The 15,852-nt window shown below is 45.5% G+C and overlaps 1 protein-coding gene across 1 annotated transcript in view; it reads right to left on the bottom strand.

Moving 5' to 3' along the window:
* Nucleotides 1-14,303, bottom strand: part of LOC116373161 (retinoic acid-induced protein 2) — a 24,616-nt gene extending 10,313 nt beyond the window's left edge. The window contains exon 1 of the mRNA XM_031821878.1: nt 14,174-14,303. The gene's annotated coding sequence lies outside the window, so the exon portion shown is untranslated. The remainder of the gene's footprint in view (nt 1-14,173) is intronic.
* Between the last annotated feature and the right edge of the window lie 1,549 nt (nt 14,304-15,852).

The following is a 15,852-nucleotide window of genomic DNA, read 5'->3' as shown; positions in this document are numbered from 1 at the left end:
CTGTCTATGAATTTGAGAGTGGTTACGTTTCTCCAGCCTCGTCCCCTCAGCTGTTTACTGAATCAGTGGCAGAGTGGTTACGTTTCTCCAGCCTCGTCCCCTCAGCTGTTTACTGAATCAGTGGCAGAGTGGTTACGTTTCTCCAGCCCCGTCCCCTCAGCTGTTTACTGAATCAGTGGCAGAGTGGTTACGTTTCTCCAGCCTCGTCCCCTCAGCTGTTTACTGAATCAGTGGCAGAGTGGTTACGTTTCTCCAGCCTCGTCCCCTCAGCTGTTTACTGAATCAGTGGCAGAGTGGTTACGTTTCTCCAGCCTCGTCCCCTCAGCTGTTTACTGAATCAGTGGCAGAGTGGTTACGTTTCTCCAGCCTCGTCCCCTCAGCTGTTTACTGAATCAGTGGCAGAGTGGTTACGTTTCTCCAGCCTCGTCCCCTCAGCTGTTTACTGAATCAGTGGCAGAGTGGTTACGTTTCTCCAGCCCCGTCCCCTCAGCTGTTTACTGAATCAGTGGCAGAGTGGTTACGTTTCTCCAGCCCCGTCCCCTCAGCTGTTTACTGAATCAGTGGCAGAGTGGTTACGTTTCTCCAGCCCCGTCCCCTCAGCTGTTTACTGAATCAGTGGCAGAGTGGTTACGTTTCTCCAGCCCCGTCCCCTCAGCTGTTTACTGAATCAGTGGCAGAGTGGTTACGTTTCTCCAGCCCCGTCCCCTCAGCTGTTTACTGAATCAGTGGCAGAGTGGTTACGTTTCTCCAGCCCCGTCCCCTCAGCTGTTTACTGAATCAGTGGCAGAGTGGTTACGTTTCTCCAGCCTCGTCCCCTCAGCTGTTTACTGAATCAGTGGCAGAGTGGTTACGTTTCTCCAGCCTCGTCCCCTCAGCTGTTTACTGAATCAGTGGCAGAGTGGTTACGTTTCTCCAGCCTCGTCCCCTCAGCTGTTTACTGAATCAGTGGCAGAGTGGTTACGTTTCTCCAGCCTCGTCCCCTCAGCTGTTTACTGAATCAGTGGCAGAGTGGTTACGTTTCTCCAGCCTCGTCCCCTCAGCTGTTTACTGAATCAGTGGCAGAGTGGTTACGTTTCTCCAGCCCCGTCCCCTCAGCTGTTTACTGAATCAGTGGCAGAGTGGTTACGTTTCTCCAGCCTCGTCCCCTCAGCTGTTTACTGAATCAGTGGCAGAGTGGTTACGTTTCTCCAGCCTCGTCCCCTCAGCTGTTTACTGAATCAGTGGCAGAGTGGTTACGTTTCTCCAGCCTCGTCCCCTCAGCTGTTTACTGAATCAGTGGCAGAGTGGTTACGTTTCTCCAGCCTCGTCCCCTCAGCTGTTTACTGAATCAGTGGCAGAGTGGTTACGTTTCTCCAGCCTCGTCCCCTCAGCTGTTTACTGAATCAGTGGCAGAGTGGTTACGTTTCTCCAGCCCCATCCCCTCAGCTGTTTACTGAATCAGTGGCAGAGTGGTTACGTTTCTCCAGCCCCGTCCCCTCAGCTGTTTACTGAATCAGTGGCAGAGTGGTTACGTTTCTCCAGCCCCGTCCCCTCAGCTGTTTACTGAATCAGTGGCAGAGTGGTTACGTTTCTCCAGCCCCGTCCCCTCAGCTGTTTACTGAATCAGTGGCAGAGTGGTTACGTTTCTCCAGCCCCGTCCCCTCAGCTGTTTACTGAATCAGTGGCAGAGTGGTTACGTTTCTCCAGCCTCGTCCCCTCAGCTGTTTACTGAATCAGTGGCAGAGTGGTTACGTTTCTCCAGCCTCGTCCCCTCAGCTGTTTACTGAATCAGTGGCAGAGTGGTTACGTTTCTCCAGCCTCGTCCCCTCAGCTGTTTACTGAATCAGTGGCAGAGTGGTTACGTTTCTCCAGCCTCGTCCCCTCAGCTGTTTACTGAATCAGTGGCAGAGTGGTTACGTTTCTCCAGCCTCGTCCCCTCAGCTGTTTACTGAATCAGTGGCAGAGTGGTTACGTTTCTCCAGCCCCGTCCCCTCAGCTGTTTACTGAATCAGTGGCAGAGTGGTTACGTTTCTCCAGCCTCGTCCCCTCAGCTGTTTACTGAATCAGTGGCAGAGTGGTTACGTTTCTCCAGCCTCGTCCCCTCAGCTGTTTACTGAATCAGTGGCAGAGTGGTTACGTTTCTCCAGCCTCGTCCCCTCAGCTGTTTACTGAATCAGTGGCAGAGTGGTTACGTTTCTCCAGCCTCGTCCCCTCAGCTGTTTACTGAATCAGTGGCAGAGTGGTTACGTTTCTCCAGCCTCGTCCCCTCAGCTGTTTACTGAATCAGTGGCAGAGTGGTTACGTTTCTCCAGCCCCATCCCCTCAGCTGTTTACTGAATCAGTGGCAGAGTGGTTACGTTTCTCCAGCCCCGTCCCCTCAGCTGTTTACTGAATCAGTGGCAGAGTGGTTACGTTTCTCCAGCCCCGTCCCCTCAGCTGTTTACTGAATCAGTGGCAGAGTGGTTACGTTTCTCCAGCCCCGTCCCCTCAGCTGTTTACTGAATCAGTGGCAGAGTGGTTACGTTTCTCCAGCCCCGTCCCCTCAGCTGTTTACTGAATCAGTGCCAGAGTGGTTACGTTTCTCCAGCCTCGTCCCCTCAGCTGTTTACTGAATCAGTGGCAGAGTGGTTACGTTTCTCCAGCCTCGTCCCCTCAGCTGTTTACTGAATCAGTGGCAGAGTGGTTACGTTTCTCCAGCCTCGTCCCCTCAGCTGTTTACTGAATCAGTGGCAGAGTGGTTACGTTTCTCCAGCCTCGTCCCCTCAGCTGTTTACTGAATCAGTGGCAGAGTGGTTACGTTTCTCCAGCCTCGTCCCCTCAGCTGTTTACTGAATCAGTGGCAGAGTGGTTACGTTTCTCCAGCCCCGTCCCCTCAGCTGTTTACTGAATCAGTGGCAGAGTGGTTACGTTTCTCCAGCCCCGTCCCCTCAGCTGTTTACTGAATCAGTGGCAGAGTGGTTACGTTTCTCCAGCCCCGTCCCCTCAGCTGTTTACTGAATCAGTGGCAGAGTGGTTACGTTTCTCCAGCCTCGTCCCCTCAGCTGTTTACTGAATCAGTGGCAGAGTGGTTACGTTTCTCCAGCCCCGTCCCCTCAGCTGTTTACTGAATCAGTGGCAGAGTGGTTACGTTTCTCCAGCCCCGTCCCCTCAGCTGTTTACTGAATCAGTGGCAGAGTGGTTACGTTTCTCCAGCCCCGTCCCCTCAGCTGTTTACTGAATCAGTGGCAGAGTGATTGCTTTGTTATTGTTTGAACTGCAGATTTCCCCTTTAATTCTACACTCAATCGTCATTGGTTGTCACACTGATAAGGTAAAAAGCTGTCATTCTGCCCCTGAACAAGGAAGTTAACCCACTGTTCCTCGGTCGCCAAAGACGTGGATGTGGATTAAGGTCGGCCCTCCGCTCCTCTCTGATTCAGAGGGGTTGGGTTAAATGCGGAAGACATGTTTCAGTTGAATGCATTCAGTTGTACAACTGACTAAGAATCCCCCTTTCCCTTTCCCTGACTGGTACTGGGAGATATTGGAGGATATATTATTGGAGGAGAGGGAGACTGTCTTTGAGTTGCTGTGCTTCCTGAACCCCAATCTACTGTTGTCATGGCAACACAGTCAGTGGCACAGTGAAGCAGCAGCAACTCTGGCAGCCATTTTGTAGGCTACATGGATGGTAGGGTTCCTCTCTGTTGGGGGAACAGTGATGGGTTTCTTTACCAGTGCCCTTTCTCTAGGTTACTATTGTCTGATGTTGGCTGAGGTCTGATCTATATCTCCCATACCACACAACACCACAACACAACACAACAGCACAACACCACAGCACCACAACACCACACCACAATACCACAACATCACACCACAACACCACAGCCCCACAACATACCAGCACAACAACATAACACCACAACACCACAACACCACAGCACCACAACATCACAGCACCACAACACCACAGACAGCATCACAACATAACAAAACATCACAGCACCACAACACCACAGCACCACAACACAACACCACAGCACCACAACACCACAGACAGCATCAAAACATAACACAACACCACAGCACCACAACATAACAGCACAACACCACAGCACCACAACACAACAGCACCACAACACAACAGCACCACAACATACCAGTACCACAACACCACAGCACCACAACACCACAACACAACACCACAACACCACAACACCACAGCACCACAACACAACAGCACCACAACATACTAGCACAACACCACAACACCACAGCACCACAACATAACAGCACAACAACACAACACCACAGCACCACAACACAACACCACAGCACCACAACACAACAGCACCACAACATACTAGCACAACACCACAACCCCACAACACCACAGCACCACAACACAACTGCACCACAACACAACAGCACCACAACATACCAGCACCACAACATACTAGCACAACACCACACAACCACAGCTCCACAGCACCACAACATACCAGCACCACAACATACACTCACCACAACATCACAGCACCACAACAGACATCATCACAACATAACACAACATCACAGCACCACAACATCACAGCACCACAACACCACAACATACCAGCACCACAACACCACAGCACCACAACATCACAACACCACAGACAGCATCAAAACATAACACAACAACACAACACCACAGCACCACAACATAACAGCACAACACCACAAGCACTTCACAGCACCACAACACCACAGACAGCATCAAAACATAACACAACAGCACCTCAAGATCACAGACAGCATCACATCATAACACAACACCACAGCACCACAATATAACAGTACAACACCACAGCACATCACCACAACACCACAGACAGCATCACAACATAACACAACACCGCAGACAGCATCACATCATAACACAACACCACAGCACCACAATATAACAGTACAACACCACAGCACATCACCACAACACCACAGACAGCATCACAACATAACACAACACCGCAGACAGCATCACAACATAACACAACACCACAGCACCTCAAGACCACAGACAGCATCACATCATAACACAAGACCACAGACAGCATCTGTCACGTCCTGGCCTTAGTTCCTTTTTATGTCTCTATTTTGGTTTGGTCAGGGCGGGAGTTGGGGTGGGCATTCTATGTTTTTCATTCTATGTTTTGTTCTGTGTGTTGTATTTCTATGTGTTTGGCCTGGTATGGTTCCCAATCAGAGGTAGCTGTCAATCGTTGTCTCTGATTGAGAACCATACTTAGGTAGCCTGTTTTCCCACCTGTGTTTGTGGGTAGTTGTTTTCTGTTTTGTATTCTGTACCAGACAGAACTGTTTCGTTCATTCTCTCTTTTTTTTTTTTTTCATTCAGTGTTCAATTCCTAAATAAAGATGAACATGTACCACGCTGCACCTTGGTCCTCACCTCTTTCCACCAACGGCCGTTACAGCATCACAACAGAACACAGCACCATGTCATTTGGAGATCTACTATAGGCCTCGGGCAGGGGCCCAAATTACATTCCGCTGTCGGATGATTTGTCCCTGAGCGGATAGTTGGGGGGCAGGAACATAGTTGGAAATGATTTGTACTGTGAACTGACTGCAAGAACCCCAAACAGATAAATTACATGACAAAACAGAATCATTTCAAACCTTGATTACATTGATACCATCACATATCTCACTTCCGACCCTGGGAATACTTCGGGAACAGATTTCCTAAATTTAAATCATTCCGAGTTGATTTCCCGGTGAGTTTACAGTATTTTATGTGGAGAAATTAAAATGATATAGAAAAAAAAAATTATAGAAAACTTATAGGGGCCAAATAAAACCACTGGGCAGCCTATTAGGGAACCCTCGGGTAGATTGTCTAAATCTGACGACAGAGACAGGGTGTGTGTGAAAACAACACACAACGCAGACTACGTCATCTCTCAGAGAGAACAACTAAATAAAAGAGAGAATATAAGGCTTATAAGAGAGAGAGAGGAAGACTTCATGCCCTCATGGAGGGGGAAGCAGATCACATAATCAGAGACTTAAAAACATCAATTACAAAATGGCATGTCTTCAACCCCAAACCTCAGAAAGCCTGTCGTTTCTCCAGTTTAATGGTACCCATGTGGGAAGCTGTTGCAACCATAAGGAAAGGGGTAAAATAGGCTTCCTGGTGTGTGTGTCCCAAATGGCACCCTATTCCCTATTTAGTGCACTACTTTTGACTAGGGCCCATTGGGCTCTGGTGAAAAGAAGTGCACTGCACTATATAGGGAATAAGGTGCCATTTGGGACTTACCCCTAAATACGTTTTCTACATGAGTTTGAAGCAAAGCACTATATAGGGAATAGGGTGCCATTTGTGACGTACACCTAAATACGTTTTCTACATGAGTTTGAAGCAAAGCACTATATAGGGAATAGGGTGCCATTTGTGACCTACCCTAAATACGTTTTCTACATGAGTTTGAAGCAAAGCACTATATAGGGAATAGGGTGCCATTTGTGACCTACCCTAAATACGTTTTCTACATGAGTTTGAAGCAAAGCACTATATAGGGAATAGGGTGCCATTTGTGACCTACCCTAAATACGTTTTCTACATGAGTTTGAAGCAAAGCACTATATAGGGAATAGGGTGCCATTTGTGACCTACCCTAAATACGTTTTCTACATGAGTTTGAAGCAAAGCTGGCACAGAGGGAGAGACAAGGCTGTAATTGATGAGGAATGTAATCTTAAAGCAGAACCAATCATTAGGATCATTACGATGGGTTTGGAGAGCAGTGCCTTGAGTTCACTCAGTTTATGAGGATCCAATAATGCTTTGTGTATGTTTAGTACTGACGTTCATAGCACCAAGGCCTTCCACTTTCCCCCAGGTCTCTCCAAACATATAGTGTGGGACTCTAAACCCAGATGAAGCCTAGTCCTGAACTAGTCCAATGGAGCCACTACTTTAGATGGTTAGTGTGTCATTGTTTTAGAATAGATGAGGCTTCGCTCTGGCAGGCTGATATTTGTATGTAGACGATGCTCTGACGGCCGTGTGTTTATAAAGGCATTAAGTGTGTTCTTGGTCTGGGCTGGGAGTTTATTCACGCTGTAATACGTCATTGTTAACTGGAGCCTTCGCTAAGTTCCCGCCCCAGAATGTTGAGTAACCAATCGCAGTGCTCCAATGGAAAGCAACTATCGTCGAGTCCAACACCTTGGACAAGCTCACGTAGATCTCATGAAAGCCAGTGAGGACTATGGCAAAAAAACAAGAATTTTCTTCGAAAACTAAATGTTTAACTGGATAAATAACTGCCCAGTGCACCAGGAGTACTTGCTACTGTGAGTCCTGAAATGCAGAAACTGTTGATTGTTGATGGACCGTTTCCCATCTTTATTTTCTTTCCAGAACTCTCAGAAATCTCAGGTGGTTCTGCTATCTCTCTCAGAACTCTCAGGTGGTTCTGCTATCTCTCTCAGAACTCTCAGGTGGTTCTGCTATGTCTCTCAGAACTCTCAGGTGGTTCTGCTATCTCTCTCAGAACTCTCAGGTGGTTCTGCTATGTCTCTCAGAACTCTCAGGTGGTTCTGCTATCTCACTCAGAACTCTCAGGTGGTTCTGCTATCTCTCTCAGAACTCTCAGGTGGTTCTGCTATCTCTCTCAGAACTCTCAGGTGGTTCTGCTATCTCTCTCAGAACTCTCAGGTGGTTCTGCTATCTCGCTCAGAACTCTCAGGTGGTTCTGCTATCTCGCTCAGAACTCTCAGGTGGTTCTGCTATCTCTCTCAGAACTCTCAGGTGGTTCTGCTATCTCTCTCAGAACTCTCAGGTGGTTCTGCTATCTCACTCAGAACTCTCAGGTGGTTCTGCTATCTCTCTCAGAACTCTCAGGTGGTTCTGCTATCTCTCTCAGAACTCTCAGGTGGTTCTGCTATCTCTCTCAGAACTCTCAGGTGGTTCTGCTATCTCGCTCAGAACTCTCAGGTGGTTCTGCTATCTCTCTCAGAACTCTCAGGTGGTTCTGCTATCTCTCTCTGAACTCTCAGGTGGTTCTGCTATCTCACTCAGAACTCTCAGGTGGTTCTGCTATCTCTCTCAGAACTCTCAGGTGGTTCTGCTATCTCTCTCTGAACTCTCAGGTGGTTCTGCTATCTCTCTCAGAACTCTCAGGTGGTTCTGCTATCTCTCTCAGAACTCTCAGGTGGTTCTGCTATCTCGCTCAGAACTCTCAGGTGGTTCTGCTATCTCGCTCAGAACTCTCAGGTGGTTCTGCTATCTCTCTCAGAACTCTCAAGTGGTTCTGCTATCACTCTCAGAACTCTCAGGTGGTTCTGCTATCTCTCTCAGAACCATCTTCTTGACCAGTCAGGCTTCAAGTCGGGTCACTCAACCGAGACTGCTCTCTTCTGTTTCCTATGTAGTGTGCTCTCTTCTGTTTCCTATGTAGTGTGCTTTCATTCTGTTTCCTATGTAGTGTGCTTTCAGCCTGTTTCCTATGTAGTGTGCTCTCTTCTGTTTCCTATGTAGTGTGCTCTCATCTGTTTCCTATGTAGTGTGCTTTCAGCCTGTTTCCTATGTAGTGTGCTCTCTTCTGTTTCCTATGTAGTGTGCTCTCATCTGTTTCCTATGTAGTGTGCTCTCATCTGTTTCCTATGTAGTGTGCTCTCATCTGTTTCCTATGTAGTGTGCTCTCTTCTGTTTCCTATGTAGTGTGCTTTCAGCCTGTTTCCTATGTAGTGTGATTTCAGCCTGTTTCCTATGTAGTGTGCTTTCAGCCTGTTTCCTATGTAGTGTGATTTCAGCCTGTTTCCTATGTAGTGTGCTTTCAGCCTGTTTCCTATGTAGTGTGATTTCAGTCTGTTTCCTATGTAGTGTGATTTCTTTCTACTAGTTTATAACAACAGTATAACTAGGGGCTGATGTTCTTCCTGGTCAGGTCACATGGTCAAGAGAAATCAGGGGTCCAAGTAGTGACCTCATAGTTTAAAGGTAGAATCTGTCAAATGTGCCTTTAAGATGAAAATAGGTAGGGACAGGCTGTGGAGTTACATAATGTGCCTTTAAGATGTGTTTCTGTCAGACAATAGGTAGGGACAGGCTGTGGAGTTACACAATGTGCCTTTAAGATGTGTCTCTGTAAGACAATAGGTAGGGACAGGCTGTGGAGTTACATAATGTGCCTTTAAGATGTGTCTCTGTAAGACAATAGGTAGGGACAGGCTGTGGAGTTACATAATGTGCCTTTAAGATGTGTTTCTGTCAGACAATAGGTAGGGACAGGCTGTGGAGTTACATAATGTGCCTTTAAGATGTGTTTCTGTCAGACAATAGGTAGGGACAGGCTGTGGAGTTACATAATGTGCCTTTAAGATGTGTCTCTGTAAGACAATAGGTAGGGACAGGCTGTGGAGTTACATAATGTGCCTTTTATGCCACTGCCGGGGCATGGCCTTGACCAGCTAGCACAGCCAGCATACCCACTGGAGAACAACACAGTGTGTGTGTGTGTGTGTGTCTGTCTGTCTGTCTGTCTGTCTGTCTGTGTGTCTGTCTGTCTGTCTGTCTGACTGTCTGTCTGTGTGTGTGTCTGTGTGTAGTAATGTCTTCCACAGTTCTCTCTCTCCACTTTAACTCCCCAAAGAGGAAAGCTCCTCCCTTCTCCGTTTTCACAAACAAAACACAGTTGAGGTGCCCAGATTACCGAGATGTGTGTGTGTGTTTCTCTAAACATCTGCATATAATAGAACAGTATTACAAACTAGAATGGAGACTACAGGGGATCTGATACATTATGTATGGTAGAGGGGATAGACCTGATACATTATGTATGGTAGAGGGGATAGACCTGATACATTATGTATGGTAGAGGGGATCTGATACATTATGTATGGTAGAGGGGATCTGATACATTATGTATGGTAGAGGGGATCTGATACATTATGTATGGTAGAGGGGATCTGATACATTATGTATGGTAGAGGGGATCTGATACATTATGTATGGTAGAGGGGATAGACCTGATACATTATGTATGGTAGAGGGGATCTGATACATTATGTATGGTAGAGGGGATCTGATACATTATGTATGGTAGAGGGGATCTGATATATTATGTATGGTAGAGGGGATCTGATACATTATGTATGGTAGAGGGGATCTGATACATTATGTATGGTAGAGGGGATAGACCTGATACATTATGTATGGTAGAGGGGATAGACCTGATACATTATGTATGGTAGAGGGGATAGACCTGATACATTATGTATGGTAGAGGAGATAGACCTGATACATTATGTATGGTAGAGTGGATAGACCTGATACATTATGTATGGTAGAGGGGATAGACCTGATACATTATGTATGGTAGAGTGGATAGACCTGATACATTATGTATGGTAGAGGGGATAGACCTGATACATTATGTATGGTAGAGTGGATAGACCTGATACATTATGTATGGTAGAGGGGATAGACCTGATATATTATGTATGGTACAGGGGATAGACCTGATACATTATGTATGGTAGAGGGGATAGACCTGATACATTATGTATGGTAGAGGGGATAGACCTGATACATTATGTATGGTAGAGGGGATAGACCTGATACATTATGTATGGTAGAGGGGATAGACCTGATACATTATGTATGGTAGAGGGGATAGACCTGATACATTATGTATGGTAGAGGGGATAGACCTGATACATTATGTATGGTACAGGGGATAGATCTGATACATTATGTATGGTAGAGGGGATAGACCTGATACATTATGTATGGTAGAGGGGATAGATCTGATACATTATGTATGGTAGAGGGGATAGATCTGATACATTATGTATGGTAGAGGGGATAGACCTGATATATTATGTATGGTAGAGGGGATAGACCTGATACATTATGTATGGTAGAGGGGATAGACCTGATACATTATGTATGGTAGAGGGGATAGACCTGATACATTATGTATGGTAGAGGGGATAGATCTGATACATTATGTATGGTAGAGGGGATAGACCTGATACATTATGTATGGTAGAGGGGATAGATCTGATACATTATGTATGGTACAGGGGATAGACCTGATACATTATGTATGGTACAGGGGATAGACCTGATACATTATGTATGGTAGAGGGGATAGATCTGATACATTATGTATGGTAGAGGGGATAGATCTGATACATTATGTATGGTAGAGGGGATAGACCTGATACATTATGTATGGTAGAGGGGATAGACCTGATACATTATGTATGGTAGAGGGGATAGATCTGATACATTATGTATGGTACAGGGGATAGACCTGATACATTATGTATGGTAGAGGGGATAGACCTGATACATTATGTATGGTAGAGGGGATAGACCTGATACATTATGTATGGTAGAGGGGATAGACCTGATACATTATGTATGGTAGAGGGGATAGACCTGAGACATTATGTATGGTAGAGGGGATAGACCTGATACATTATGTATGGTAGAGGGGATCTGATACATTATGTATGGTAGAGGGGATCTGATATATTATGTATGGTAGAGGGGATCTGATACATTATGTATGGTAGAGGGGATCTGATACATTATGTATGGTAGAGGGGATAGACCTGATACATTATGTATGGTAGAGGGGATAGACCTGATACATTATGTATGGTAGAGGGGATAGACCTGATACATTATGTATGGTAGAGGGGATAGACCTGATACATTATGTATGGTAGAGGGGATAGACCTGATACATTATGTATGGTAGAGGGGATGTACCAACTTCTTATCAATACCTCTAGCAGGCTGCCACAGATTATCTCTGTACCAACTTCTTAACAATACCTCTAGCAGGCTGCCACAGATTATCTCTGTACCAACTTCTTATCAATACCTCTAGCAGACTGCTACAGATTATCTCTGTCCCAACTTCTTATCAATAACTCTAGCAGGCTGCCACAGATTATCTCTGTCCCAACTTCTTATCATATAACCTCTAGCAGTCTGCCACAGATGATCTCTGTCCCAACTTCTTGTCATATAACCTCTAGCAGGCTGCCACAGATTATCTCTGTACCAACTTCTTATCAATACCTCTAGCAGTCTGCCACAGATGATCTCTGTACCAATTTCTTATCAATACCTCTAGCAGTCTGCCACAGATTATCTCTGTCCCAACTTCTTATCAATACCTCTAGTAGTCTGCCACAGATTATCTCTGTACCAACTTCTTATCATATAACCTCTAGCAGGCTGCCACATATTATCTCTGTACCAACTTCTTATCAATACCTCTAGCAGTCTGCCACATATTATCTCTGTACCAACTTCTTATCAACACCTCTAGCAGGCTGCCACAGATTATCTCTGTCCCATCTTCTTATCATATAACCTTTAGCAGTTTGCCACAGATTATCTCTGTCCCAACTTCTTGTCATATAACCTCTAGCAGGCTGCCACAGATTATCTCTGTACCAACTTCTTATCATATAACCTCTAGCAGTCTGCCATAGATTATCTCTGTACCAACTTCTTATCAATACCTCTAGCAGGCTGCCACAGATGATCTCTGTACCAACTTCTTATCAATACCTCTAGCAGGCTGCCACAGATTATCTCTGTACCAACTTCTTAACAATACCTCTAGCAGGCTGCCACAGATTATCTCTGTCCCAACTTCTTATCAATACCTCTAGCAGGCTGCCACAGATTATCTCTGTCCCAACTTCTTATCATATAACCTCTAGCAGTCTGCCACAGATGATCTCTGTCCCAACTTCTTGTCATATAACCTCTAGCAGGCTGCCACAGATTATCTCTGTACCAATTTCTTATCAATACCTCTAGCAGTCTGCAACAGATTATCTCTGTCCCAACTTCTTATCAATACCTCTAGTAGTCTGCCACAGATTATCTCTGTACCAACTTCTTATCATATAACCTCTAGCAGGCTGCCACATATTATCTCTGTACCAACTTCTTATCAATACCTCTAGCAGTCTGCCACATATTATCTCTGTACCAACTTCTTATCAATACCTCTAGCAGTCTGCCACATATTATCTCTGTACCAACTTCTTATCAATACCTCTAGCAGTCTGCCACAGATGATCTCTGTACCAACTTCTTATCAATACCTCTAGTAGTCTGCCACTGATTATCTCTGTCCCAACTTCTTATCAATACCTCTAGTAGTCTGCCACAGATTATCTCTGTCCCAATTTCTTATCATATAGGCGGGTTTGATCCTGGAGTTTTTAACCACTGAGCCATATTGTCGTTTAGCCTGTAGCTTTAGCCATCAGGACAATAGTTATTGTAATTAGACAATGGTATGGATGACAGTATAATGTGTGTGTCACCTGGGTTGTCCTGTAATGTATAATACTGTGATCCGTCTAATCGTTTCCAAGGGGTCCCCAAGGGGTCCCCGAGGGCCTCTAGGGTTACACAGTACCACAGCTGTTTGGACATATTGCTGGACTAAATCACCACAGGGACAGGTGGGGGGCACTAAACAGTTATCTTTAGTTACAAAGGCCTACATTCAATTATTTAGAGACTTTCATTTCTTTAGATATGATTACGTATATATTACTAAATATAGACATCATGATAAGCAAACCATAACTGTCTGAATTTAACAAATGTAAAAAACATTTACTAGAATGCTACCAGTGTTATAAAAATAATTTGTGGGAGCATTGGTCAGGTCTACCCAATAAATAACATTACATTTCTTAATGACGCGTTGGAATTTGCCTCCCAAATAAAGACAGAATTGTTAGGCTATTTTCCACTTAATGCAGACTGTATGTATGTCTATGACTATGTCTCCACATGTGTGTATATGGTATTACCGTGTAATGATGAGACCCGTTACTTCTGTATAGGCTACAGTCTATGTGACGACCCCAATAAAGCCCCATAATAATTTGTCCATCCCAACCGCATAGCAGGAAAGCTGGCCTTATATAAACGATCCGTGCAGAACAATGTAATCACGTCGGAATGAATAGGTGTCATTAATTAGGGTTCATATATGGCTCATTCCATCATTTTCTGCTCCTCCAAATACGAGATGGCCTATCACTGCCATTCAGCCATGCAATTTCGGCCTCTCGCCTTTTAGAAACCATACAGTCGACCGACCATCATTTCAAGGTAAATTAGAACAAAGATAGATGCCATTACCATACAAGAAGAGCCCGTGTTGATGCTATGCCCGATGTTAAATCGTCAGTGTCCCGACGCTACAACGTAGAGACCGTAGCCAGCCCCCCCAAAAAACGGTTTCTTCCCTGGAGAAAGGCGGTAGTCCTGTGACAGCGAGGCTGCGCGCGCGCAGACGGTGTCCTCGGTTTTCTCCGGTACGTAGTATTTTGACAGGAGAGAGCTGTCCTCACCCTGCGAGCAAACCGTTATTTTTATAGTCTATGAAGCATAGGTTATAGTACATCAGGTTTATAAGGAACGCTGTCAAACAGATGTAACTACAAAATATCATGATTTATAAACAATAATGCCTATCCTGACAGAAAAATATATAGAATTTCCATGGCAAAGCATAGGCTATATCTATTCTATTCTATAGAAAATTAATCCAAATGATTACATTTATTTTATGGTAAGCATAATTTGTGTGAACGTTTATTGTTGACATTCCTATCATGTGATGGCCTTGTAGCTGTCCTGGGTGAAATACATGGACATGTCTTTCCGGATGTAATAGGTTGTTATGGATACCTGACTGGACTCACCCAACCGTGTCCCATTAACATTCCACCTATCATGTGTAAATGCATAATTTCCACCATAACAATTGGCTTTACTAAGTTATTATCAACATCTGACATGCACATATATGTGTTTCCCAGATTTATTAAGACGAGAATGTGTGAGGGGAAAGCAGGTCACCTTTTTCTCTCTTTGTTATTCAAAAGTCTTTGTTATTCTTTGAGGAAAATCAAATAGTTGTAGTATTCTGTAAAGGTTTAAAGGCATGACGGCCCGACAGTTCATTTCCCCTATTCTGACTGTTTTAAAGTTGGACAATGACTTCTGTTTGATTCTCGCTTTCCTCAAGTAAGACATCAGTGGTGATGGGGGGGGAGGGGGTGAAGGGTTGGAAAGGGGAGGGAGTTCTTAGATTCTTACCCCAGAGAATGGAACACAGGACACAACGGTTCAGGGAACTGTTTGAAGGATCAGCTCCATGGGGGATTAAATGGGGAGAATTGAGAATTGATTTTCCCCAACTGGGGTTTAGAAGTGGTAGTGGTGATGTTGGTGGTGGATAGGGGCCTCAGCTCAGGCCTGTTGGCTGGTCATCTGGGTGCGTCCTGGGGGTTAGAAGTTGAGTTGTGAGGGGGTCACAGTGGTGGGTCAGTCTTTAAAGGCCCACTATGGAACAATAGACCTTTCAGAGCCTGTCTGTGAGGATACAGACAGGTCAGGCTAGGGGTGAGGATATAGACAGGCCAGGCTATGGGTGAGGAGATAGACAGGTCAGGCTAGGGGTGAGGAGATAGACAGGTCAGGCTACGGGTGAGGAGATAGACAGGTCAGGCTAGGGCAGACAGGTCAGGCTAGGGGTGAGGAGATAGACAGGTCAGACTATGGGTGAGGATACAGACAGGTCAGGCTAGGGGTGAGGAGACAGGCAGGTCAGGCTAGGGGTGAGGAGACAGACAGGCCAGGCTAGGGGTGAGGATACAGACAGGTCAGGCTAGGGGTGAGGAGACAGACAGGTCAGGCTAGGGGTGAGGATACAGACAGGTCAGGCTAGGGGTGAGGAGACAGACAGGCATTGAGACATCAACCACCATCACTTCCTGTCCCAATGCATTCCCTTCACTCTGCCAGGTCTGCTC

This window comes from Oncorhynchus kisutch, unplaced genomic scaffold, assembly GCF_002021735.2.
Source record: "Oncorhynchus kisutch isolate 150728-3 unplaced genomic scaffold, Okis_V2 scaffold4027, whole genome shotgun sequence".
Classification (NCBI taxonomy): Eukaryota; Metazoa; Chordata; class Actinopteri; order Salmoniformes; family Salmonidae; genus Oncorhynchus; species Oncorhynchus kisutch.
The sequence above is the reverse complement of the archived record's forward strand: the minus strand, read 5'-3'. Positions and strand labels throughout refer to the sequence as shown.